This window comes from Anarhichas minor, unplaced genomic scaffold (assembly GCF_050575085.1).
Source record: "Anarhichas minor isolate MPS153535 unplaced genomic scaffold, ASM5057508v1 ptg000014l, whole genome shotgun sequence".
Classification (NCBI taxonomy): domain Eukaryota; kingdom Metazoa; phylum Chordata; class Actinopteri; order Perciformes; family Anarhichadidae; genus Anarhichas; species Anarhichas minor.
In genome coordinates this window covers 3,943,116-3,964,108 of record NW_027466460.1, presented here as the reverse complement: position 1 = coordinate 3,964,108, position 20,993 = coordinate 3,943,116, and the positions used below count along the sequence as shown (strand labels likewise).

At 39.9% G+C, this 20,993-nt stretch overlaps 1 pseudogene; it reads right to left on the bottom strand.

Annotated features, from left to right (window-relative positions):
• Nucleotides 1-473: 473 nt before the first annotated feature.
• On the bottom strand, nt 474-20,199 carry LOC142949973 (phosphatidylinositol-3-phosphate phosphatase MTMR7-like; annotated as a pseudogene).
• Nucleotides 20,200-20,993: the final 794 nt, after the last annotated feature.

Sequence of the window (20,993 nt, the reverse complement as noted above, 5' to 3'; positions counted from 1 at the left end):
TACAACCAAAGGTTTCATGTCAGGGAAGAAACTGAGTGGTTGTAGTTGTCGTTGGCCTCCCAGTGTTTAGACTACACAAAAGAACAATTTTGCATTTCCGCGAGCAGCAACTCTCCAGCTTGATTTCTGTTCTTCCATTCAGCACTAAAGCTTCAACCCAGAGGATGGATGGCTGATCCTGGGTCCACATCTGAAAACCCCCAAACTCACTGAAAACATTCATCTGCTTTCCTCTACATAAACAAATAAGATCATTTTCCAGAGAAAATGTAATCATGTGACTCAGCTTCTAATTGTTGTCATTACTGAGTTGTAGAACTTTACCAGTGGCCCCTCACACCTAACTTGGTCCAAACTGTGGAATAAGTAAGTTATAGCTCAAGAAACTCAAGGAGAGATGGGAGAAAATAATTGTATGACTTTATGACTATAATAACACATATTAGTTTACACTGAGGAGGAGTGAAGACTGGGTGTAAATAAATCATTCAGTAAATCTTCCATGGTGTTGTAAATTATTTTTTGATTTTCTTGAAGAGGTGACGTGTTTGTTGATGATAAATATGGACATATGTTGAGGTTAGTCCAGGAAATTTGTTCTACTAAAATGTTTAAGTGTTTCATCGGACTGTTTCACTCCCCTCCTCAAGCCTATGTGTCCTACTATATTTCAGGCTGGTTTCATAGAACATTTATCCATCTTAAAGTAGTAATAGTGCATTCCTTAAACAAATTGAGCCACCTAAAAAACACATACACATATAAAAAAAATAATATTTTGGGCTATTTGCAACAAAACAACACAATTTAAAAAAAAGTAAAAAGAAAGATCTTTCAGTGCCTTTGTCAAAAAGGGGAACTGAACAACAGCCAGTGAGGTTTCTCCCTCCAGTAATTCACTGTGACTCCCTTTAGACTGAGAAGGAATGAGAAAAACTACAGCTCAAAAACAAGAGATAAAATCCATTCGCCTTTCAGTCCCGTAACCATCTCGTCACATTCTGCCCCTCTGGGTGTTGGAGGGAAATATTTATCGTCATTTCTTCTTTCACCTTCCAGCCAGGTGGCAGGGTTACCTTTTTCCAGTCAGGCAGTAGTAAAGACAGCCTCATCCGAGTCCGCTGGACGATCTGCTGCTGAGGTTGGCCACGCCCGACTCCAGGTCGCTGCAAGCGGAGAGGTCATCAGGGTTGGTACTCTTAAGCTGGGTGTGCGGCCCTAGAAGCAGGGCGAGATCGGGGTCCTTGGTCTGAGTTTTCTGGTTGGCTGGTTCAGAGGAGAGGGCGTGTCCGTTGTCCTGTGCGGGGCTGCTGATTGGGTCTGTGTAAGGGGACACAAGTGGCTAGTCCTCCTCCTCGGAACCTTGATTTTCTCCCATGTGGTTGGCTTCCCTGTCAGGGCTGCTATCCTCTGCAGCGACAAGAGAACAACAAGACAAGCAGGTGTTTCATTTATCAGCAATGTTGACAAACTCCTCTCTCACTGTGTATATATATATACTGTATATAGCTACTGTATACATATATATATACTGTATAGAGAGACAGAGGTTTAGGCGGTGGGACATGGGGATGGCTGAATTTAAGTGATTAGAGACAGAACTCATTCTCACTTGGATTATCTGTCATTTATTTGCTAATATCCAAGTCTAAGTCTCCTTCAAACTTGACTGAGGATGTCAGACTTTGGCTTAACATTCTCTAATGAGAAACCAAATATGTACACACTTTCAATTAGTCCTCTAACAGATTTAACAATGACTTTACTGACTTTTTTGATAAAAAGAAAATGAAGTGCCTGCCTGGTGTTTAGGGTGCTAACTCAGTTTAAACTTTTGTTTGGATGAGAGCACAAATGAGACATTATGAGTTTAATATGGGCAGCTGTGGCTTAGGAGATAGAGCGGTCGTCCACTAATCAGTGGTTTGATTCCTGGCCCCTGTAGTCTAAATGTAAAAGTGTCCATGAGCAAGATACTGAGCCCCTTAAATTGTTTGATTGTGCATGTGGCACCTTGTATGGTAGCCTCTGCCATCAGTGTGTGAATGGGTGAATTAATTAATGTAAAGCGCTTTCAGGGGTTTTCTAGAAAAGCACTATATAAATGCTGTTCATTTTCCATTTGGGCAAAAGGCGAAGAACTACATTTTAGTTGGACCTTCTGCTCAGAAATTGTATTTAATCTCAATCTCTCAAATTATCTTATTTAAACAGATTCTCAGATTCATTTTGGAGCTACGGATGTTGAATAGGGGTGATGGTGGTGTCGTAGCAAGGGGTGTCTTTGTGTTTTGTATGCCTTGTCTGGAGCCCAGGGGGTGGTGGTGGGCGGTTCCTCCTGGCGGTACCTCCTGGTGATTGGTTAGCTCCTCCTCCAGCTGATGGGACTCCTCCCTCACAGCAGACAGGAAGTCGGCAGGTGACTGGCGAGGAGGCATTGATTTCTCCACGTGGTTATAAAGACCCTTCCACATTCTGGACACAAGGATCAGAAAAATAAATGTAAGACTTTTTAAGCCGTTTAATGTTTTCTGGCCTAATGTTTGACCAAAAAAATATACATGTATAAAATGTATTGTATAACTCAACACAAATTTGAATTTGTACCACTACATATTTATCATACACTACTGAACCAAGAATACATTTAGCTTTCTGTGGCAGAATACAATTATGTGGTGTCAGTTGGCTGCAGCAGCTCACTTGAAGCAGTACGGGGTGGTGTTGGGTCTCAGGACGCCCTGACTCTGGCTCAACTCGTCCTTGTACAGAGGGTTGGTGTACTCGGCTCTGTCCTTCCACAGCTGAGGCCACACAGAATGACTGCGTTCATGGAGCCTGCAGTCAAACAACACACACATCAACCAACAATGCAGTCAACATGATGCTGCACTGCTTATAATGGCTGTATGAAATCATCTAGCCTACATTTGTATGTGATTTCTGTCACAAATGAGTTATCTTCTCAGTGTATCCACCATTACAAACACATGATGGGTGGCTCAAAGTTACTCAAAATCATGACACCTTCTAAAAATACAACAATCAATCTTCTAAATGTGAATCTGGATGTGAATATATACTCAGCCTTAGTCACAGTAAGGGTCAGCACTCTGTTCCCTCTGACAAAATGAAAAAGCTGGCACACATCCAGACTGTGAATGGATTATGTGGTGGATGTTACTGTCCTGTGTCATAAATAAGGTGACACACATAAACTGAATATAAGAAGCGACCATAATCATTGTGACATTACCCATTGGTTGGTGGACTGCCAATTTAAAGCCTTGAGTTTGGCGATTTGACCATCGCCATCTTGGCTTTTTGCAACCATGAACGGAAGTTACCATATTTGGACTGACAGGAATGACGCAGAGACACCATAATTTACTAAAAGAACATCATGCTGTATTGAAAAAGACTTGAAACGAGCGATCGAGACCATTAACTCAGGAAATAAATCAAGTAAGAAGTAGAGCCATTTTCTCATCGACTTCTATACAATTAAGACTTATTTTTGCAGCCAGAGGAGCCGCCCCCTGATGGCAAGTAGAGAGAATGCAAGTTTCAGACACTTCCGCATTGGATTCACTCTGCAGAACTGGAGGTTACACAGTACTGTTTGCTCAAAGCATCTTAATTTAACTTGTTGTTCTGTTATAACTGTGATTCCTTTTGACCTTTTATGGCTATACACTGTGACAGTCCTTGATAAACCAAAAAAGTGCATAAGAAGTTAATAATGAGATAAACAATAAAACATCAGGGTCAAGTATAGAAGTGTGAATAAATATCTGTATATATATATATATATGTGTGTGTGTGTATTTATATATATATATATATATATATATATACACACACACAAACAAACACACACACACACACACACACACACACACACACACACACACACACACACACACTGTGTGTCCAACCTCATGTCCCTACGTTCCTTCTGGCAGTTGCCCAGGAAGGTCCCATACTGACAGGAGTAGATGTGTGTGTGTATGGCAATGAGGAAGCGCTCGTTGAACTCAAAGGCGCACGGAAACTGCTCAGACAGTTGCCACACACACTCCAGAAACTGATCGATGACAGGAGACACCTCTTTGGGATCTCCATCCAGGTGGGAGTACCTGTAGGGACACAGCTCCGTCTTAACTGTCCATCACACTACACACCCTTCAAAAAAAACAAATTATTTATTAAATATTGAACAGACATACATGAAGATAAAACAGTCTCAATTCTAAAGAGCTGGATAAGACACACTTCAGTGCTGTACAGTTCCTCCAGGAACAAGAAAGAGGACATTTGACATTGAAAGGACAATAAATAATTATATTAATATAATGAAAACTTAAATTTACTTATTTGTTCAGTAACAATAAGTGATTAGCAGTGGTCAGGGCATCACAAATGTTAAGATTTACTTGCTCAATTTCACATCCTCATGAAATATTAGCAGTATGACGACTGTCACTTTGAGCTCTGGTAACTTTCAACGGGTATGTGAAATATTATGTTTGGGCTTTTGTCAAATCCAATTTTACCAAAACTTTCACAAGTAATTCAATTAATGTACAAGAAACAAGTTAATCTCAGTTCAAGGTAAGGTACAAATTATTATACATAGCTTTCACCACATTTATTAAAACAACCAAATAAAAACAACACTGTTGGCTAAGAACTTCATTGTTCATGGGAATAATAACAAAAGTCTAGCTATTAAGCATTATTTTAGAATAACTGCAAGACAAGCTTATTAATAAAAAGAGAAATGGTGAAAACGAATAATGGAAGTTTGTTTATTACTGTAAATTCTCAAATAGTGGCCTTTATTATTTATCTCAATGAGAGAAAAAAACTGTCCTTTATTTTGTACAGGCAGATTAAAGATAGGTTTATATTCCCACTTGATTTCCCATTAATGTAAACTCAAAACTTCCTCCATGTTTATGTTTTGTCTTGATAAATTCTGTATTATTTATATTTTCTTCAGTGAAACATACAAACCACACTGCTGCTCTTGTTTTCTCTTCTCTAACAGAAATACTGTTTTCATTCATCAATAAATTCCGGTGAAGGGATGCATTATAAGAACCTGCAGCTCTCTTAAGAACATCCATGTTCTTTACTTTTCTGTTTTTCCCAATTGATGAAAAGCAATCATGATTGCAGCAGATCGTTCACATTAGAAGTCTTCCAGCCAGACCGTTTTGCTAGGCTTTCAATGTCAACATTGACAGGTAAATATGGAAATGTGAAAAAACTGGAATTCATAGGTGGATGTTTTTTCATTCAAAAAAGAAACTTAGATCATAAAGTGGTGATTATAACATGTTGTTGTGGAAGGTATGTTTGCAGAGTTTGTCATGTAAGAGCTGTAGAAGGCTATAGGTCATTTCAACCTAAAAATGTGCTATTCTCCCTCTCTCTTTAATAAATTGTTCTACTTTTTGTATTTATTTTTTCTCTACTTTGGGTATGGTATTTTGGATATGTGATTTATGTCCATTTATCCATTATTTGTAATCATCCTTTACAGCAGTATTTCTCAAACTGTGGTATTACATGTGGGGCGCAGGGGGAAATGCAGCATTTTTTTATTTCAAGAACTTTATTGAGAACTTCACATATTACAAAAATACAAAGTACACGGACATAAAACTAAGTCATTAATAAATACATGGCGAAATGCCTGTACTGTCGGGTAAATGTTTACGTTACGCCGTTAACAGGTTACGGTTGCGCATGCATGGCGGCCAAGATCCTTGACGACTCACATGTGTAGCTTAGTGTGCAAAATGAAGAGACATTATCGAGATGACATCCGACTCTACCCGGAGGCTGAGGTTTACAGCTCAAACACTGAGTGAGTTCTGGCTTGGTGTGGAGAGGGAGCATCCACTCATCGTCATCGGACAGAGGGCTGTGGGCATTCTGCGTCCCTTTGCCACATCCTACCTTTGTGAGATTGGCTTTTCTGCTGTTGCCTCTCTCAAAACAAAATTCAGATCTAAGCTCAATATTGAGCATGAATTGAGAGTGGCCGTATCAAGTCTGCAACCCCGTTTTCAAAAGATTTGTAGTGGAAAGCAGGCTCATTGCAGCCACTAATACTGATAATACTGATAAAACTTGATGGCTCACACATATCTGCACTAATTTTGTTTTGCACAGGTTGCACGTTATTGTTGTTTTGAAAGGATATGCAGTGTAAAACTCTTTATTCCCAAATATTTGAACTTGTTTTGTTTAGTTTTTCACAGGTTGCACTTTATTATTATCTTGAAAATATATTCAGTGAAAAACAGGTTAATTGCAGCCACAATAAGCTATTTTCTTGCCAAATATTAGTTATTTTTTGCACAGATAGAACTTCATTTGCATTGTTCTAACAAAGTGATTGCACATTTTATTTGTTTTTGTCTGATGGAGCAATCTGGTTTACTTGAAAGTGATTGCAATTTTCTTTATTCTATTATTTGAAAAAGCACAGATGGAGGAGTCAAAATGTTGTTATTTCAATAGAAGTTCAACATGGACCATTTTGTTACAATTTTGTTGGGGCGGTGGGGCATGAACATTTTTCTTCCTCCAAAGTGGGGCGTGACAGAAAAAGTTTGAGAACCACTGCTTTACAGGATGGAGCTGATCCCAGCTGACATTGAGCGAGAGGTGGGGTAAACCTTGGAAAGGATGCCAGACTATCACAGGACTGACCCATTAACAACTAACAAAAAGAGATATAAACTTTCTGTTTATCCATTGCATGAAACTAGTTTTATTGTAGTCTTTCAAAATAAAGTAAGAATAATTATTGTAATGATGTTACAGACACTGTTGTTTGTAGTCTGTTTAAGTCAGACGACCACAGTTACCTGTGGGAGAACTTGTGTCCGAAGGAGACCCAGTCTCTCTCTATCAGCACCTAGGAGACAGGAGAGGAAGAGATGGAAAGGAAGGGAGGAGAATGAGAGAGCAAGAATCAGAGATGAGAACTGAGATGGTCTTCAAATAAGAATTGTCAGTATTGTGTGTGTGTTACCATGAGTCCTTTGATGGTTCTGTAGTATGGGTCCAACAGGATACTGGCTACAGAGCAGGCCTGGGCCGTCCTGTCCCAGCCATCTGAACAGTGAACCAACACACTGACACCTTCATCGGCCACTGCCTAAAGGGAGAGAGGGAGAGAGCAGTTAAACTACAGCAGCAACCTGACCAGGCATTCAGACCAAAAACAGCCCTGTATTTAAAAACATCAAGCTTGAGTAGTGGATCTTTGGGACTCTAAAACATATAATAATATAATATGAGAAAGCATTTGACTGCAAGCTATCACAGTAGCAAACAATTTTCAAGCTTGGTCCCTGCAATGTTTTTTTTATTATTATTATTTAATTCTTATTTTCATATTTTGTAGACTAAACAATGAATGGATAAATAGATACTATTAATCAATCATATTAAATTATACTGAAAATAGAAAATGAAAAATTGTTTATGTAACTTATTGTAGACTACTGTCTTATAACTAATATGCCATGTGTCACCTTTATTGGCTTTTCATCTTGGATTTACAACAGTCTTGTTGTTGCGTATCTTTATTATGTAGCTTGAGTACATTGACAGCTGACAATGCATCACTGGTTTACACAACAGGGAATGTATTTCCCGTTGCCTTCTTTTGCCATTTAAATGGGCAGTGTGCAGGATTTGGTGGCATCTAGTGGTAACTAACTACCCCTCCGAGTACTCCTACCTTTCCAGAACTGCCGTAAAGTGAGCGTCTGAGTGCAAAACCATAGTAAAGCCGTTGGCCATCCTTACCACAATGACACTACTTAAGGAGCAATGGAAGTCCGACAGTGGCTGGAAGTAGCATAGTTTTGCACTCTGTGGCTCACGTTACCGCAGAGTGTCGGAGAACTACAATGGCCTTCAGGTAACATAAAAATGCAAAAGGCTCTCTCTGGAGCCAGTATTTGGTTTGTTCCTTCTGGCCTACTGTAGAAAAAAAGCGGTGCAACACGGTGGACACTGTGCAGAGGACCCGCTCCCTATGTTGATAGGAATGGCCCATTCTAAGCTAACTAAAACACGATTATTAGTTACAGGTGATGATACACTAATGGAAACATAGTTGTGAATATTATATTCCATTTCTGCTAATAGATCCCCCAAAATACTACACACTGTACCTAGCAGTAAACACCTAATTTTGCTTTCTCACCATCTTTCAGTTTCCTAAAATGTGTGCTGCCTCAAGAGAATTTGATTATGTTGTGACCATTTCCGTAATAGCATGATGATGCATATAGTCACCAACTGTTAATCTATAAAGCTTGAAAAGATCATCATTGATTCTTTGTTGTATTTACACCTAGGTTTTATACGTTCTTAGACAGATTATAGAAATATTTGTGGTAGCTGTGAGAGTGTGTCTGTCTGAGCGCCTGCCTGTGTGTGGGTTTGTGTATGTCTGTCTGAGTACACACTCTTGCTATGAAGAGCCCCGCATCCAGTATGGCTTTAATATGTTTGAGCCAACCAGAGTTCTCCAGACCATACAGGAAGTCAGTCATGGACGGAGATCTCATCTCGCCCACTGCATGGAACAGAGAGACACACAGGAAAATGAGGAGAGATGCTATTAGAGAAAGTCTGAATTATTTACTGATAGCAGATCTGTGTGATAACTTGAAAATAGCTGTTTTCTGTTTTCCATCTCGTGCTGCATCTTTGTATAATTTGTTCTGGACACACGCACACACCGTCAATAATTTTCTGCTGGCTGCTTCTCATTACGTGGATGTTTTCGATGCCAATGAACTGCAGCTTGATGTTGGTGTAGTGGTCCTCGTTCTCGTAGCCTTTACCTGCTGCTCGATTTGCCATGGCATTCAGCTGGACACACACACACACACACACACACACACACACACATACACACACACACACACACACACACACACACACACACAGTACTGTATGTGAATATTAGCTCATATATATATATATACTGTATATATATATATATATATATATTTTAGGGGTGTAACGGTTCACAAAATTCTCGGTTCGGTTCAATACGATACAGTGGTGCCACGGTTCGGTACGTTTCCAATACAGCAAAAAAGTAGAAATGCCAAATCCTCGCTGGTGACACTCTCAAGGGGGCGTGTCTGAAGAACATGGCTCTTCATCTCCATTCAGTAGTGAGGTAATGTGTCGTTACAGTCAGCTAGCTTTGTGTAGTCTGTGACATCCGGCCGTCTGTTGTCAGAGCGGCAGTCTGTTTGGGCTTTTGTTTTGTTGAAAGATCGTAGAAAAGTATGAAAGCATAACAGTATAACTATAATAACCTGTAACCTTTTTGATTCAAAGTATAACCATTAAACATATAAACTGTTTTAATTCATGATAGAAGTGATTAAACCTATAACTTGTTTGTTTTTTTGATAGACGTGATTAACCATATAAACTGCATAGACGCCTTATATAAAATAGTCACTCAAAACTTATACAATCCTTCCTCTTCTGAACAGGATCACACCAGTTACATTCTGTGTCTGACTTAGAAAGAGGAGGACTCATGTGTGAGTGACTCATGAACCTGAAGGAGGTGCCAGCTTTTTATCAGCATAAAAAGAAGCAGAGAAACTGTGAGTTTGGGCTTTTCCCCAACTAGAGAGTGGGACAGACTTCTTGAATAGACACTTAGGGGGCTTACCCCCTAGGAAGTGAGGACAAGAAGACCCTTCTGCTGTCTTACCCACTTATAGGGGGACAGAAGACCTTTCTGCTATCAGAGGACAGCATGAAAAAAAGGAAAAAGAAAAAACTCACAGAGAGAGCGGACTGAGAGAGCCTGCAAAACATGCAGGAAAACAGCAGAGCAGAGACTGAGAGAAGAGAAAAAAGGGGGAGCATTCCAGAGTGACTGGATTATACCTCATAGCAAATCAGTGAAAGCTGATTAAGATGAAAAAGTTATTACAGTAGGAGTGTTAGAATTAGTTATTGTAGCACAGAGACTGTTTCATTGAATTGAAATTGTAGTATGTGATTGTGTGAAAAACTTTAATAAAACCACGGCCTTACCATTTGTAAGTGTCTGAAGCCAAACAAAGTATTCTGGTCCTTTAGAACAATTTAACCCTCTTCCCCTGTCCGTTAACGGTGTGATAAGATGTGATGACTGAAACTACCAGAGGAACTTAAAGGTGAGTACCCTGGGTGAAGACTTTGCAGTGTTAGTCATAAAATGGTGAGAATGTTCACAATAGGCAATAGTAAAGTATAGACGATGTACATAACTATTCACACTGGGTGTTAGGGTTACATCCTACTGAAAGCGCCTAGGGCGTATAGCCGTAAAAGACTTTCAGAAAGACAATAATTCCGAAATCCTAACAATCAGCTACGGGGTGAGATAAAAGGCCGAAGGTATTGTTCCGACACCTCCAAGAGGAACGTACGTATATCCTTTCAGGTGGGACAGCCGACGGAGTTACCACCGTGTTAGTTGCATAATCCTTCCCCGCTTAGACACGGGGCAGGAGCCGTTCATGCTACAGTTTTCTTTTACAAAGCAGGAATTATGGTTTGGTGAAATGGGCTCGTGATTGAGTAGTGTCACGGGGCTCAATAGCATTAAGCATGTTCGTACAGCCTGGTTTTCCACTCCAGAGTAGGTCTCATATCCATGGCTATAAATATACCTTTAGCCCTGTTTGAATCAGTAGGGAGTAGCTACCTAAATGTTGCGGGGAGAGTTTGTAGCGTGTGTCCTGCTGTTGGTTTTCTTGCTAAGCTAGTTTAGCATAGCCTCCCAGAACAAACATGGCTCACCAGAGTAGAATGTTGTTCTTCCGTGGTGGGAGTGTCAGACAGCACATTGTCTGTTACGTGATGAGAGTGTCAGACAGCACGTTGTCTGTTACGTGGTTGGAGTGTCAGACAGCACGTTGTCTGTTACGTGGTTGGAGTGTCAGACAGCACGTTGTCTGTTATGTGGTTGGAGTGTCAGACAGCACGTTGTCTGTTACGTGGTGGGAGTGTCAGACTGCATGTTGTCTGTTACGTGGTGGGAGTGTCAGACTGCACGTTGTCTGTTACGTGGTGGGAGTGTCAGACAGCACGTTGTCTGTTACGTGGTGGGAGTGTCAGACAGCATGTTGTCTGTTACGTCGGGTGGGTTGCCATGTTGAGCACAGTGGCTCCACCGAGAGATATATTTATTTATATCCACAATTTAAGCTTCTGCATAAATGCAATAGTATTATTCAAACATATTGTTCAGTTCGTAATGTGTACCGAACCGTGAGCCTCGTATCGAACGGTTCAATACGAATATGTTTATTGTATATTGTGTATATAGCTCTATTGTATATTCATATTATTAACTTGTAATACTTGGATGTGTGAGTGACGAAGAGAGTGGGGGGAGAAGATACCTTTGGCCTGGTGTCCACCACATAGATGTAGTCACTGCCAGGGTTGGACTTCATCACAACCTGCAGCATCATCTCATCCTCCTGGCAGCGTCCACTGAAGCCGGACAGTGGCTGACTACACCGACACACTGCTGCCTGGATGACAATGAAACATCATAATCTTTATCACATTACACATTTTACTAGTCCAGATGTGGTCAATGTTTCCATTTGGATCAGTAGAAAAGTCGAAATTAGAAAAAACATCACTGATTCCAAACTTATTTTGATTTTGATGATCTGGATAATTCTGTTGTATACTCAACTCAACTCTTACTTAAAGGGTAAGTTAACGGTTCAATCTTTCAAAAGATATACACACATGATTATTCCTGTGTGTGTGCGCATCACACTGACCAGTGTGTCCTGGTGGAAGTAGGACAGAGCAGGGAATCGTCCTCGACTCCTGAACCTTGAGCTGCCCACGATGATGGCGGATGTGGCCGACTTTGGAACAAACAGCTGTGATGGGTACGTATCACAAACCTGGGAGAGGACAAACACACACACAAGTTTGATACACATCAGAAACTGTTATTTCTGAATTATGTTCTGTCCACCACGTATATTAAGAGTTATTTTGGATGGCAGTCAAATCTAGTGTAAGGCTAAAGGATAAAGCTGACAAAAAACATGTCAAAAACAGTCTGGGTCTTTTCATGGCATTTGTTGACAATAAAGTACAAAATATTGCCAAACTTATTCATTAATAAAGTCCTTACTATACATTCCCTGAATGGTCACTCTGCAACTTAATGTATTTTTTACCACAATTACCAGCATTTGAACGGCTTCTGAGTAATGTATTATAGTACAGTGATGTTATGAATATACGTATATTCTTGACTATTGAAGGCTTTCAGACTTGGTTTGGGGGGATGAACAGCCATATGCATGTTAGAAGTCTTTATTCTATCATTCCAAACAAACATCAAGAGCATCACTTTCTCCTTTCTGTTTATAATGATGTTAGTGAAGAGGAGTCACAATGTGTGGTTTCAATGACATCACTTTAAATGAAACATTCAACATTTTGGGAAATACGCTTATTGACTTTCTTGCTGAGAATAAGATGAGAATATCAATACCACTCTTAAGTCTACAAGCAATATATGTAGCTAGCGCCAACGGTAAGCTTAGTTCTGTCCAAAGGCAACACAATATGTCTACCAGCACCTCTGCAGCTCACTAATTAATGTGTTGTATCTTGTTTGTGGAACTTTCTACAGGAGGTTACATGTTAGACTATTTCTTGGCAAGGACCAGTAAGTACAGTCCTTGTGCTAAACTTGGGTCATAATGTGCAGTAATGGGACATTACAACAATATCATGGACATAATCACTTAACATTTGAAATTGACCATACCATTGACCTATCTATCTTAAACTCATTTTAAGAAAGACAAGTGTTTAAACTATTCCTTTATGGAACAGGAGTGGCTATTCCTGATTAATATATAACCAACTATTTAATTATATTTTCTTAATTTAATATTTAAACAAGTTTTGCGAATATGCATTCTATATGAAGTCCACCAGCATAGTGAATATAATGTAATAATATAAAGTCTAAAGCTAGACTGAGCTGAACAAGACTAGGTGAAAACCTAGACAGTGTATGATCAATGTGCTAAAAATTGTAGTCAAATTGGTACACGGGTAGTCAGGCTGTCTATAATGTCAATTCTTGGACATTAAATGCTTGTGCAATTTTCTGTGCTGGTCCCAGTAATATTTGTTCTTAAAGTGTACTGAAGTAGCATAACAAATGACATGGTTGAGCTATGTTTGAGTAAAATGTCTGCCCCTTGCTGTAAAACCCTCCTGATGATGTGAAGAATATAGTACTGACAAAAATGCAGACATTTTTCTAAAACGTAACCATTTTAAGTATAGTACAACCTTTGTTTTTCAGGCTAATTTGGGTCACAACGTAACTTCCTATCTTTGGAAGTTTTTTGTGAGCTTGTTTAATCTTTCTCTCTTTCCTCTTCTCTCTTGTTTCCCTTGTCTGTACACTTTCTTATCCTTGTCTCCTGCTTCTTTCTCCTCATCTGTCCCTTCCTGAGGTCTTCTGTCCTCCTCTGTCTTTCAAGGAATACAAACAGCAATAGAGGGACGTTTCAGAGATAGTAATAACCGATTACTAACAACACCTAGGAAATCACATTCATTTAGGCTACATTATTCTATCAGTCAAGATGTTATGCTCATATAGTCTAGCTCAGTGATTCTCAACTGGTGGGACCCACTTTTGGGTCGCGGACCCGTTTTCAGTGACCGCGGGCCTTTGCCTGACAAAAAATAATAAATTTAAATCTTATTCTGAAGGGCATTTTTTATGCAGAGGAATTATTCCAGCATTTACCGCACTTGTTCAGCGGTGCAGGAAAAACACCGACCAATGCGTTGTGAATCACATCACGTGATAAAGCTCAGCCAATCAAATATGGGCATTCTGACAAGTTTCCTGATTTGAGTGAGATGTACACATACCGTGACACACGGGGGAGACACGAGGATATAGAGAGCAGAGCAGGACTATTAAAGTGTTAGTTGCGAAAGTCAAATCATAGGACGATTTCCAAAAGAGAAAAATATCCAGAGAGTCATTAGACTCTGACTGGACAGACTCATATAAGTGAATTTTTCCCACACTAATTTCTCTTTTTAGAAGATGAGAAAAATATAATATTGTGGCTTTTTCAATTCACCCTGAATGAACTGAATTTCAAGCTGCAGGGCAATTCAGTGAAAATAACTTTTCTAAAATGAATTCTGTTACATAATTTATTTTAGACTTCTTGAATATATATATATATATATAATTTGGGTCGCGGCTTGTCATTAAGGGGTGATGGTGGGTCCCGCAGCCAGACCAGTTGAGAACCACTGGTCTAGCTAACTTAGCTAGCTAAATGCTTGTGCATTTTACCTACCAGGGCTCAACAGTGAGGGTTGCCTGGTTGCCATTGGGAACCAATTCTTGGCCTTTGGTAGTTCTTTGACCACCAAATAGGGACATAATAAATAGGGAAAACAAACAGCAAAACATGTACGCCAAAATAAATAAATATTTATGAAATATGTTTTGAAGTAATGATATTTAAATATTGGATATTATATTTTTAGAGCCTCATGCACAATGGTGTTGGCTCTCCCAGTCTCTTCAGCTGTATGTGAGAGGGGATCATCTGTCTAAGCAGAATCAAGACAGATTGGAGATCATCTCTGAAATGATGGACAAGCTGATGTCGGTGTCACTTAAGGAACTCACAATCCAAGACTTGAATGAATCTGTGGTGAGAATCAGCACAAAGGTCCAGAAAACAAAATTTTAAAGGGAGAGAACTGATGAACAAGCAACCAGTGAATTGCTGGATTAATTTTGGAGGGATCTGTGAAGAACATTAGAACTGCATTACTGATATTTTGTATACCAGGAATTGAGGACACTTAAGATTTTGTAAAATATCAGATAAAAAATATAAGGTGACAAAAAATGGCAACCATAATATCAGTTTCAGCAACCAAAAGCTAATGCCTGGTTGCCAGCCTGGCAACCACTTTGAAAAGATAGTCTTGAGCATTGCCTACCTTGTCTGCTTCTCTTTACCTTAGAAAATATTGTTCCCCATGTAAAATTTTGCAAGTGAAAACACTGTCGCACCTGTTTAATTTGAAGGAGTCGATGGAGAAGCGCTAACACTCAACCGACTAATAGTGTTACTCAATCAGTCATGGACAGACTTTGCCGTTTATAGGGCTGGCCCCGCTATGCGGCGTTCCAGCTAAAAATGAGTTAATACTCTATGGTCTGACTTTGAGAGGACTGTTGTATACACCTCATGTTAGAGAAGGTAGCTTGCTGCTGATAAGCAGTCAGTGCTGAAGGAGGACTCGTACTATCTTATCTATGACCTTGTAAATGGCCTTGATACAATTCACTCCAAATAACAAGAGAACCATAGACAGAGTATATCAGAGTATAACTTTAGTTGAGGTACAAATTCACTTCAAGTCCATCCTGTTTTATGAAATATATTTCATCTCTAACACTATCATCCACAATAAATGTAGCCATTATCTCTTCTCTTCTCAAAGTCAAACTCCCCAACTGACGGGTTGTTCTATTCCTCTTTAAAAAAAAAAACACTTTTATACCCGACACACATTTCTACACGTTACGCACAAGTAACAGATGGACTGACCCTGTATTCGCTGTTGGCCACTGTAGCGACCCACAAGTTATTAGGAACTCCCATCCTCTTGAAGTCGGCCATGAGGTCTATGAAGTTCCAGGACTCTTCTCTCTCCACTTTGTTCACATTGGGATTAAAGGACAGGCAGTACAGCTCACTGTACTTCTCTGAGGAGAGGATCATGTTAAATCAGTATCCTATATACATTTAACATACTGTAAAAGCATTACACTAACACACCTGTCATGACACCCTGCCAGACAAGTCTTGTGTGCATGAAATCCCTCTAACACACATTTAACAACTTACATACATAAATACACGCACACACCTGGCCGTGACAATCTGACCAATGACGTGTGGACGTCCAAACAGTCTCTCTCTTGCGGAATGAGGATCTGGAAGACCCGGAAGTCCTTACAATGCAGGATCAGCTGACTTCCTACAGGGATGGTGGGTGGCCTCTCCACACTGCTCACCATACTGTGCAACACCTGAAACACCCATAGACACACAGCTATCCAATTATCCAACATAAAGAGGTGCACACAAACACAACACACACAGTGTTCTATTTATTTCTCTCAGGTCATTTTGTAAATAACTAATGGGGCTTTAATGTGAACAGAAGTTAGTGATATCAATCAGCACTATTAAAATAAATAGCCTCATCACAAGTCACATTATTGTGTATCTGTTGTGTGAGCTATATTACTCAGATAGGAATGTCAACATCAGTTTAATAGGAATCTTTTGGGGTTTTCTCACCTGAAGTGAATGCTGTTTGGTGAAGAAGAAGAAGAAGAAGCAGAAGAAGAAGAAGCTGAAGAAGAAGAAGAAGCAGAAGAAGCAGAAGAAGAAGAAGAAGCAGAAGAAGCAGAAGAAGAAGAAGCAGAAGAAGAAGAAGAAGAAGAAGAAGAAGAAGAAGACAGTTGCAGTCATGTTTTTACACAAGCTAATTGGAATCTGTCTTTTTTGTTTCTGCTAATCCAGTTGATAGAGTTTCTGCCTTGGGTGAAATCTGACACCCCTGGATGCCTGTTTTATCTAGTCAGGTCCAGGGGGCCAGGACAGTATCCTCCACCACCTCCTGCAGGAGATTTAAAATGGGGAAGGAGGAGATCATTCTTTCCTGAGTCTAGAGATTCAGCACTTACACAATCCGTCATCACGAATAGTGATGAGGTAATAGCACCTCTTTCGAAAAGTTAGGATGATTTTCTTTCACAAATATAAACATGCAAGATGGAGATTTCAGCCTGCTTGATTCAAATCATACTGAAGCTCAACAACGGCTAGCTTCCTAGTGCCCTGTCATCATGGCAATTCTACCTTAATAATACAGAAGAGGAGGAACTGTAGAATGACATATTTAGATTTATTAAATGTAATTAAATAATTTCCAACTAAGCAATGAACAAAAAAATCTATATCCTAATGTTAGGATGTTGTCCAAAGAACTATCCACAATCTCAGCCTACACTAAATCAGTTTCCCCATTCACTACAAATAGTAGTACTATATTAAGTATTATACTACTACGTTCTGCTTTACACCTCAGGAGAGAGGTTGCTGTTGGCTGTAGCAGAACAGAAATACACAGAATAGCCCTTTTCCAACCTGACAGGAAAAGAAGGTGGGGAAAGAGAGGCTATAAATGAGACACACCTGTGAGCTGGGGGAGGGGGGGAAAACCAATTAAATAACCAAAGCTACATGGAGGAGAACCAAGAGAGGAGTGGGAGTTTTTAAATGGAGTTACCGAAAGTATGATTCAGTTTCTGGACCTGTTAAGCTCAAAATAAGAAAATGCTGATCCCGGGAGCAGGTGGTGAATGTTAGGGTTAGAACAAAGGATGAAGGAGCTTGCAGGCCGCAGGTACTCTTCTGCTGCGAGCTTCTTACTGCGCACGCGCATCAGAAGAATGAGCTGGACCCGGTCCAAAATTAAAACAATATTTAATGTACTACACAAAGTTCACTTACAAACTGAATTAACTATCAATAGTAATGTTCTCGAGAGCAGAGACCACATACACGCATCTCCTCACAGTCCGGCGCGGCCAGTTAGCTGAAAATGAGAGCTGCAGTGATCTGAGGTAAACTCCCTAAAACATTGTCTTTTGTATCCCCTGAGAGTCGGAAAGTGTCCGATACTGTCATAAAACGTGTGAATGACCCTCCGTGGCGATTAGTGATTGGCTTCATTTGAATTCTGCCCACTCCCATTATCGATCCCTTAGCAAAACATCTTGGCTCCTCGCAAAACATCTTGAACTCCTCCTCTCTGTCCTGCTGGTCAGCTTGGCATTTGACCGTCCCACTGGCCCCATCCTCCATCGATGAGGTCGCCTCCATTTGCTGCTGCATGTCTGACACCTCACTCAGAATCCCTATCTGACCCTCAAAACTATTCTTAGTGTTTTAATACCTACAGTGACTATACTTCTATGATTTAATACATTCAATGAGTTAATATACTGTAACATATAATATCCTCTATAAGTAAGAATATTGTAAACCTATAATACATTCCATATGGAAACATATTGTGACTAACATATTTATTATTGTAACACTTCTACTCACCACTAGGGGTGTTATTAAATCCTACTAATAATGCGTTTAATACTGAAATTCTCCACATGAACAAAGAGTCGTGTTCCGCTACAGCTTGGACCAGTTTGAGGCCTCCTTAACTTCGGGGATTCATCAAGATAAGTCTCTTTAACTGAAACTCTCCAGGCTTCTCCTTCTTCTTCTCCTAGCACACTTAAACACCCTGAAATAAACTGAAGTGAACTGAAATATATTCCCTTAGTTTTGGAACGGAACTACAACACCCCAACACACGCACACGCGCATGCCACTCGCACCTTATCACTTGCACATAAACTATTGACATTCACCTGGAGTCCTCATTTAATTTTGATTACTCAATGAACATTTGATTTCTATATCTGGACTCGGAGATGTGGTTTATTTGATTTAATGAACTTTTTTGTGTTTAATTCTGTATTTGAAAAGAAACTATCCGTTTTGATTTGATTTATGATGTGTGCGTAAAATACACTTGACTTCAATGAAACGCATTAATTGGTTGAGTTTTGCTTACGTTGCATTTTGTAGCTGGGTTAGCAGGCTAGTCGGGTTAGTTCTCTCTCCAATATGTGATATTTTTTATTAAATTGTCAGGGTAGCATTTCTATTATTCTCCCGTCTGGAGCCCAACGTGTACTTTGAATAGTTGTGAGAAAAACCTACGCTACATGGCGTACATGTAAAGGGTACAAATGTGGGCAATTGTTTTTCTGTTCTACAGAACAGAAAAACAATAAAGATACATCGTTATCTACAAATAGGCAGATTCTGTTTCTTGGTGGATAAATGGATAGAGGAATACTTGAAAGCAGGTTATTCAGGAGCCAATAGCCAATCCAGAGTTAGACTGGGACATGAGTCAGCAAAGTAAGAAAGAAAGCCAGGATTCATCAGGAACAACAGGTTGTTGTGTGACGATGGACGAAGATAAATACAGTGTGCATATTATTAATCTTATTAATAATAAAATGTATGCACCTTGACTGTGACCCAGATCAAGTGTAGAGGTAGTTCTCATAGTGTAGTGCCCAGCTTACCCATGTCTCCTTGCGTGTCTCAGGGTTGTTTTCTACAAAGATGGTGTGCGTGGCAGAAAGGTAGAGAGTCCCGACGCTGGCCTTTCTCTGTCCTGACGACCGGTCCAGGAGACGCACATTTTCCACCTACCAGAGGCACAAATTATTAGAGATGGAACAATACTCGGATCAAACATGATGAATAGTTAGGAAATATGTCTCCTCACTAACTAAGACACACACATGAACACAACACGCATTATTTAACTGTAGTAACTGCTCACTCTGGCATGACTCGACAGATTTCACTGAGCTCAAATTAAAGTGTCTGAAAATCAAGGTCATTGTGTTTGCACTAGTTGAGAGGATTTGTTTGTGTAGTGAGTGTATCAGTACAGATTCTGCATAGGCCTATTAACTAATTCATATTTATAGACACCGTCAGACCAGTGATGTGATGGGGGGATGGCCTGTCTGCCAGCACAATGCTACATCATGGTTGAGCAGAATATAATTACACATTCATATTCCATATTTAGTCAGAAAAAACGTTGGCAACAGGAGCACATTAGGGATTCAATGGATGAGTCATTTATCGGACACATAATGTTAGCTTCGCAGAGATTTGATGTTTCCTGTGAAAACGGTATGTTAGTATTCGCTAAGCGACAAAACAAACAGGGTTCCACCGTCTGGACACATAGCCTCCTGCTAGCATGGTGTCCCCCATCAGAGGACGTCTTCCTGCAGGCTGCCCCATCAGTTCGGAGATGCTTTACAGAGAATTGATCGACATTGTGCCGTGTTACGGACGGAGGCAGGCGAGATGTTGAAATGCCGAGTGTTGTTACCTTGGGCGTCCGGATGTGCTCCATCACCGACAACCAAAATGGTGGAGATGGAGATAAAGTGTCCCGACGTGTTTTTTAGAGGTTTTTTAGTCAGCAGTTATATTCCCAGATGTACGTCAACAAATGAGGCATAAACTCTGTGGCTGCTGTACCCGCAGTGGCCTGGAGTAATTCCCATGATTTCCTTTATTCTATTAAAGTGGAAGGAAAAGGGATACTAGCGTTACCACTGCCCGTTGTTATGGGTACCCAGGCTGTCTCAGTGGTAGATGTAGGGACGCTGATAGCAGCTGCATTACTGCGTACTACACTGTCGGGTTAATCAGGATGTTAATCCTTTCAAAATAAAATTCAGTACATTCGTATTCGCAGGAAGAAATGTTTCTAAGCTTTAGTAGTGGCATTCTGATCTGATATACTGAATAGCGTCTCTGCATCCTCCTGTTGCACTCGATATGGCTCACCATAGCCTATATATTTTGCGGGAAAATATCTTCCAATGTTTTTAATACCTAATGTTCTGTATCAATTTAAAACCTGTATTTTATTTTGAAAATTGGGAGTGAGAGTTAAATCATTCATTTTTGCAAACTTGATACTGGCTCACAGCTCGTGTCAAGAGCATGCGTAAAATCCTGCTTTTTCAAATGTAGAAATCGTGTAATTACATATTTGATGTGTTTTTATTCTTCTATCTTTATCTTTTATTTTTCAGTATTTTAATGTCCAGCAGCCTCTTCTGTAGTGATCAACCATGAATGAGGAGTTTAATCGGAGTGATTTTAACATTTAATTTCACAACATATAATACTTTTGGA